At 45.1% G+C, this 8069-nt stretch overlaps 1 non-coding gene across 1 annotated transcript; it reads left to right on the top strand.

Annotated features, from left to right (window-relative positions):
• The first annotated feature begins 5236 nt into the window (after nucleotides 1-5236).
• Nucleotides 5237-5357, top strand: LOC111813724. Its single transcript, XR_002818897.1, has one exon. It is a non-coding gene; the product is annotated as a U5 spliceosomal RNA (small nuclear RNA).
• Nucleotides 5358-8069: the final 2712 nt, after the last annotated feature.

Genomic DNA, 8069 nt, shown 5'->3' with positions numbered 1-8069 from the left:
GTGCTCTGAGACAGACCTCACCACACCCCTTTGCTTTCCAGCAGACTGATTGCTCCTGACCACAAGAGGCTGACGCTGGTATGCTGCGACCTCAGCAGCACCAGCCAGGCCGCTCCTCTGCGCCTCTGCACCCACCCGCACCCCACTCCCCAGTCTAAAAGCAAGCTGGAGAACTCCCTTCTATATTACCTACTGAACTTCATCTATGGGCATTGCATTTTATAGTTTTTTCATAGTTAAAACGCAAACTTTCTTACAAGTCATTCTGTTTTGAACCTGATATTTACATCAGTGCAGACTGAATATCCCTTTTCTGAAGTGCTTGGTGTCAGCCATGTTACTGGTTTTAGACTTTTCTTTTGGATTGTGGAATATTTACATATTCATGAGATACCATTGAAGTGGGACCTAAGCTTAAGTAGGAAGTTCACTTATATCTCAGATATACCTTGCACGAGGAGCTAGAGGGCAATGTCACGTAGCATCGTGAACGTGCCTGTGCATCTTCTGTGGCCCAGCACACTGCGATCATATGTGGAAGTTTCTCTTCAGAGCATCACATCAGTGCTCATAAAGTCTGACATAATCTGAATGAGGGATGCATGGCCTGTGTGAGCAAATGAGTCACCCTCAGGCAGTGTGGACCACATGCGGAGAAGGTTCTAGAACAAGGAGGTTGAACTTATGCATTCTTCAGTGTTTTTCAGTACACCCTTTGCTCAGCACCTATCCCGGCCCAGGTCCCTGCTGTCACACAGGGGTAACTGTGGACTCTAGCCCTTATTGACGCTTCCTCTGCATGATAGGTTGTGCTTCACAAATGATAGCAGAGAAATCCTTGCAATGTGCTTACAGGGAGGGCACAGTGTCCTGTATTCCATTTTGCAGGCGAAGATGCTAAGCACAGAGCTGCTTCATTTCTTGTTCAAGGCCATACCGCAAGCTAGTGTCGAAGCTGGGCCAGAAACAGCAGCAATCAGCCTCCAGGCCACCTTTTAAATCCTGAACTTGACTCCCTCCATTCTTTCCCTGGCTGAATTGGTTCTGAAATCACCACAGTCCCCATCTTTCTTTGGTTCACAGTGCTGTGCCAGCTCATTCTCAGTTCTCATCTCAAATACAAACCATGTAGAATTCCCAACTAAAAATTCTGCAGTGTTTATCCAAGAGCAGGGCCCAGGACTTTGAGTTTTCAGCCCAGACATGGTGCATTCTTTCTATGACTAGCTCACCTCTGTGAACTGTGTTAGGAAGTTTGTAAAAACAGAGGCATCTATGGCCTCCTTTATCTATCCTCCTTCATACCCAAGCCTGTTTCTAAGCAGAATTACGATTCTATGTGATGGGGAAGTTGCAGAATCTATCTTATCAACTGAGAGAAAGTAGTGGGCAAGGAAACAGAGCCTCTGGTGTAGAGCCCCTGAGCTGGTGAATGGACAGCTCATCTGAGAGGCAACCAGGAAGGCATGAGAGCAAGCTAAGCTGATCGATCGGCCCTGTACAGGTGGTCAGGCAGAAGTTAGGACACACATGGCCTGATACAAAGGCATACACACCACTGAGCCCCTTTCTAGTGAAGCTGTGTCTCATAGCCATAATATATTTTAGCTTGTATGTAGAAGGGGGACCCAAATCTGGTCCACGAGGCCAGGTGCTGCCAAGCAGTCTGCCCCAAGAGATACTGCATCCAAAGGACATGGCTCCAATGCCTTAAACCAGAAAAGAGAGAGTTCAGATGTGGTGGGAGCCTTTAGCGCAGTCTAACGAACTTGTTTGGGGTGGGAGACCTCATTCTACCTGGCTTTCTGGTGCCCCCTGTGCCTGATGAGTGCACACTGCCACGCGTTGGAGCCCCTCCTCCTGGATGAGTCAGTCCTGCACAGGGAATTCCGAGCAGTGCCTCAAGCACAGAGAGCCCCTCTCTATCTGAGCTTTGCCCCCCACCCCACTGGAGTAACTCAGGAGAGTCTCATCATCTTTCTGGGCCACAGTTTCCTCATCCATACTGTGGAGACAGTGATGGGCTGGTCATGAAGACCAAGAGTTGGCTCCTATAAAGTGTGTAGGATGGTCCTCAGAACCAAGAAAGCACTATAGAGTTGCCAGGCAGCAGGGGTGGCATCTGGGATTGGTACTGGGACTGCCAGGAGCCAAGTCCTGCTGCTCACCCTGGCTAAGTGACCTTCAGCTAGAAACTTAGCCATGGTCAGTCTCATTCTTATTTGTGGTAATTATAGTTATATCGTGGGGTTATTGAGAAGGCTAAGTGAGTTAATACTGGAAACCCTTGGAGCAAACAGCATGAGGCCCCCAGTGAGCCCTCAGCAGAGTAAGCATTTTGCTACACAGCTTCTCAGATCCATTAATTAATTAATTAATTAAGCCTTACTGGGGATTGAATCCAGGACCTTTGTCACAGCCCTTTTAAAGATTTTATTTTGAGACAAGGTCTTACTAATTTGCCCAGGCTGGTCTTGAACTTGCCATCCCCCTGTGTCTGGCTCCAAGTCCTTTGACAGTAGGTTAACACTGTAGAAAGTGATAACCTATAAAGGTGAAGGTCCTAGATGTTTATACTCTTGTTCCATGTTCAAGGTCTAATAGTCATGGGCAAGACATAATATAAACTTCTGGCCAGAAATGACCACTTCTGTTTGTCTGTTCAGGTACCTATCAAGCAGGACTCCCATTCAAAGTGTAGCATTTCTTATCCAGTGCTCTGGTTCCAAGTCCCCCAGTTCTTCCGTGTCAGGGGTCCATCCCTGTGATGGTCCTTGGCAACTATCTCACATTGCCTTGTATGACTTGTGAGACAGAACAGCATGTGGAATGGAAAGCCAAACTGCAAAGAAGCTGGTCTAACCACAGCTTGGAAGGGCACATTCGGTGTTCCATGTAATTTGATTTGATCCCAGGTGAAGACTGCAGTAAGATTTTAGTGATGGTAGCTCACACTGATGTCTAACATCATTTTGAGAATTTTCCTGATTTTCTTAGAGTCATAGGCAAACTGTGCTCCATTTTCCCCCGTTGAGCTCCTCAAAGTACACAAGGGCCATGGGGTGAATGTGTGCTCAATTTAATCTCCACTTCAGGTATCAGTGGCATTTGGAGGTAGGACCTTGAGGAAGTGCTTAAAGTTAGAAAAGGTTATAAGGGTGAAACCCCCATTGTGGCTTTCAAGGAAGAGAGTTAGAGACCTGAGCTAATCTGCACGCACAGGCTTTCCATGCGATGCACTCTGCCATGGTCTGATGGAGCAAGAAGGCCAGTGGCTGATGCCAGTCTCCAGATCCATGGGTCAAATTAACTTCTATTTTTTAAAATTTTTTTTACAAATTATGTGGGTTCAGATATTGAAGATGAACTAAGACAATAAGTCCCATGAGTATTTCAGATGTGCTTGCCAGTGACCACACAGGGCCTGATGCTCTGTTCACACTGGGTGGTTAGAGCTGGCTAGGTTAGGGCTGGGGGTGGGGCACTGTAGGCAGGAAGGCAGATCAGTCAGAGATCAGGGAAAAAGGATCAGGGCTTTGATGACAGAATGCGCTAAAGGTTGGAGAGAAATTGAAAGAAGTCCTTTCTTTAAGCCCAGGATAAGAAGTATTAGGATGGGAAGATTAGTAAGAGTCAGAGCTTAAAAAGAAGAAACACCAACCCCCTATTAATTGAGGATGGTGGGAGAAAAGTGTAAACAGTTCAAAATGCTCATGCACTCCCTGGAAAGGAAAGAACAAGTACATGAAGCCCTGAATAACCAAAATCACCAGTTGATTTGGACAGCAGTCCAGGTAATGAAGGAGGGTGCTTCACAGCACCGGGAAGTGTGTTTTAGTACTCAATGACTTTGTACATGGCTTATGTAGACAGCAGTCATTGGGGGTCACTCTTGGTTGTAGGGGAAGGAGACACAAGGCTGTAGATCAAAAGTGCTGTCTGAGTTGCTTTTGAAACATTGGTAGGAATTGAAAAGGTGGAGAAGAGAGGCAAGACTGCGCAAGCAGCAACATAGAGATGGAAAGGCCAAAGCCAAGGCAAGTGTTCAAAAGTGACGTCACAAGAGGAGAATATGGCATGTAAAGCTGAAGGGCAGATCAACACACCGCGCCTTATTCACGGCACAAGTATCCACAGGTTACTTATCTTCTTGGTGACCTGGTTTCCTTGCGTATGAGTGAAAGTAATGAAGGTACCTGCCAGATAGTGCTATTGGGAGGATTGCATGACATAATGAGCGTGAAGAGAGTATCCTCATACCTGATGTATAATACACACTCACTGAATAACAACAGTGAATGACGATGATCACCAACCCCGGTGATTCAGTGACACTGGAAATGCGGAAGCCAAGCATGTCGCAGCGTTCTGTCACTGTAGCAAATACTTGAGACGAATGACTCATAAATAGAAACTATTTCTTTTGGCTTGCAGTTTGGGAAGTTGCCTTTGCTTTGGGCCTATTGTGAGTTAATGCTTGATGAGAGCGCCGCAAGGTAGAGCAAACTTGTTCACTAGTAGGCAACAGAGAGGGCCTAAAAGTCCTCTTCAAACATAAGCTCAATCACTTTAGGTCCTTTCCTTTAGCTACACCTGCTCCACATCCACAAAGCTTCCAAATGACACCACCCTGGCTACAAAGCCCTCAGCATAGGGACGGCTGGGGGTCAGTCAACATTTGAACTGCAACAGCAAGACATGGCAAGCAGTGAGGCCAAGGGTGAAAGAGACGGTGAAAAGCTTTATTATCAGTTTTTACCCTACAAGCCTAGGGAAGTTTTAAGAGCTCAAAGCATGCAAACAACAAGGCCAGATTTATAATTTTGATGGGTTTTTCAAGGGCTGATGTTGTGGATTAGTTTGAGGAAGCCAAGAAGGTCCTAATGGTGGTATTACCATAGCCCAGATGAGAGGTCATGAGGTCCCAACCAATGTAAATACATGGCACTAGATTTTAGTTAAAGTCAAAGGGCATATATGAGAACTTTAGGAAGCAAATGTGGCATGATTTGGTGAAGGAAAAGATAGAAATGAGGATACTCCCAGGGTGTCTACACTAGGTGGCCAGAGATGATCCCATCCACTGATAGAGACACATGTGAGGCAATTATAAGAAAGACAAAGCTGTGTATACTGTTTGTAAAAGGGGAATTTGAGGAACCTGTGGATAGCCAGGTGGAGAGGCTCAGTAGCTCATTATACATATAAAAATGAAACTTACTGTACCATCGCAGCTATACTCTGTTTCTTCAGATCATATAAATCTTTTTGGCTTCTACTAAAGAGTTCCACGAAGAGGAACAATTCTGAATCTTAAACCAATTTTTTTTTGGGGTGGGCCTTGTTTCAGCAAGGCTACACTAAGGCTTGAAAAGAGATAGCAGCTTTCAGCCAGAAATGCAGATACAGATGTTGCCACCCTAAGGACGATTATGGAATCGTGAGAAGGGAAGCGAATGGAAAAGCAAGTGAAGAGAGAAAAGAGGAAAATCAGCCTACTGGAGAGAGATAAAGAAAAAAAAGAAAAATAAGAGTGATATATTAGAAGCTAAGAGAGCAGATGCTGGGCTGGTGAGATAGCTCAGCAGACTAAGCGCCTGCTTAGGCAAGCACAGGAATGAGGATTCCATCCTTGACATCACATGCTGTGCCAGCCCTGCCCCAGGTGCACTGAGCTGGCCACTGGGTCTGGGCATGATGGCACACACCTGTAAACTCAGCACTGGGGTGGCTGGAAACAGGAGGATCACTACGAGTATGAGCTGTGTAGGGAGACTTTGTACCAAAAACATTTAAAAAGAGAGAGGGAGAGCAGGTAGTGAAATAGGGAGAAATAGGTCTTTTATGTTAAATGCCACAGACACATCTACTAAGCAATGCCAGGGACAGGGAAACTGATCTGGCAAGCAGGAGGGGAAGAAGGATGTGATACAATGCTGTAGATACAGAAGATGGTAACACTACTTGAGATATTTTGTGGTGAAAGAAAAGAGAGCAAGAGAGAAGTGTGAAGGGAAAAAAGAAGAGAATATAGTCTCTGGCCAGAATATTCTTTTCTTCCCTGCGAGACAGAGAACAAAGTTTTACTGATAGAAACAACATATGGGGAGGATGAGGATGAGGTTGTATAGGAAAATGAAAAAGATGCATCAGTCAGCTGTCTGATATAATAAAAACTACCAGAGGTAATCAACTTATAAAGAAAAAAGGTTTATTCAGGCTAACAGTTTTAAAAGTTTCAGCCCATGAGTAGTTGGGCCCATTGCTCTGGGCCTGTGACAGCACATTCTGATTGATGGGAGTGTATGACAGACAGACCAAAGCCACCTACCTCACACCTGGGAAATGCAACAGTAAAAAGACAGATTTCCCATAATCCCTTGGTTGCACACCTTTGAGGACTGGAAGAGCTTCCAATAGGCCATGCCTCTTAGAGTTTCCACCGTCCATACAGTACTGCGGGGAGGGATCCAGCATTTCATACATGGACCTTTAAGGAGACAGCTGAAAACTCACAATGGATCACACTCCAAAAGAAGACAAGAGGACAAGGTACCTGGAACTCTCAAGCATTTGCGTCTGTCTAGAACAGAATAAGAAACAGATAAGCAGATCCCACCATCTTCCCTACCCTCTGTGAGACTCTAGACAAGAAAGTGAGTAGGTGGAAACTTTTGTCTGTGGAAACAAGTTTAAATTTGCATCACACAGTCTGAGAGTTTTGATGCGGAAGTGGAAGCGTGTGCCATGAGGGAGACATAAGTGATCACTAAGGTAGGGCCCTTCTGGAGAGTTGTGAGTATTCAGAGTTTCTACCAAAAGGGTGCTGAGCAAAGTCGCAGGCAAAGCTGAGCACCCTCAGTACTGGAGCTCAGCGGGAGAAGCTCGTGAATTTGTGGCAGCCCCGTCTGTACAGCTGGGCGGTACTGGGCCTCCTTCTTTCAAGGAGTTGAGGCTGAGGAGAAATGCAGGCAGTGGCATTCATGCAGAGTGAAGCTTTGCCGTCAAGAAGGCTCAGGCAAAGCCTAGGGCTGCGTGGCAGTGCGGGTACGGGTGAAATGATATTTTCAAGGACCAACCAGGAAAATAGGCTCAGGAGACTGACAATGATCCTCTGTCTCTTGTTTAGCTCAGAAAAGCTCAAGGGAAAGAAATGACCTCAGAAGAAATTATATATGTCTTATAATCATTATTATTGAAGAGATAGGACCCCCCATTTTCAGTTTTGCTCTCATTTACAATTATGAAAAACAATATATTTAACTTTAATTGTCTGCTTCTCCTTGCCCTGGGGTTATATACCAGCTTCAAGTTGGGGAAAGTCCAAAGTCATTGGATGACCTCCCACGGCAATCAGGCAGCTCCCCACTGACCGGGGCAGCAGGGGCCTTGCACCATTAGCAAAGGAGCAGTAAATCAGTAAATGTGTACCCAGACCCACAGAAGAGCCATTCAACTCTGGAGAGAAACTACAGAGGAAAGAAGAAAGTATCACTTAATAAAAAAACAATGGGAACATATGGCAGAAATAAACCCAGTTAGTCCCCAGACAAAAGAGTGGGCAAGAGAAATCAGTCTGTTTTTAAGAAGCAGGCCCTAGTCTAGTAGGAGTCAGTAGGTTAGATGCAAAAGTTAAGGATACAGTGAATAACACTGTTAGGTGGTGGTGATGGAGAAAGAGCCCAGGCACTGTAAATGTGCTACTGCCACTTCCTCTGAACCCCAGAGTGCTCTGAGCAGGCATTCCCCTCCTAGTGTTCTAGGAAAGCTTCTCACATTTGTCACCTACAAACTAAAAACACCTCAGTGACATGGCCTGTCCCATTTAATAGCCCTTGAAGACATTCAGACACTTTGGGTATCATCCTGACTTTGAACAAAAAGATCATTATTGTAAAGGTCACAAAGGTAGATTATTTAAAGGAATAATGACACTTGTATGGTACACTATGATTGAGGAAGCAATTCCTGTTAGCATATTTGATCATTCTAAAGACTTTAGTGTTGATTGCTATTCTAAGTAAATACTCAGAAACACTTTTACATTTCTTAGCTTGAAAATATATTTT

The sequence above is a fragment of the Octodon degus genome, unplaced genomic scaffold (assembly GCF_000260255.1).
Source record: "Octodon degus isolate 3935 unplaced genomic scaffold, OctDeg1.0 scaffold00216, whole genome shotgun sequence".
Lineage (NCBI taxonomy): Eukaryota > Metazoa > Chordata > Mammalia > Rodentia > Octodontidae > Octodon > Octodon degus.
Note: the sequence above shows the minus strand (reverse complement) of the source record. Positions and strands in the feature narration are given on the sequence as shown.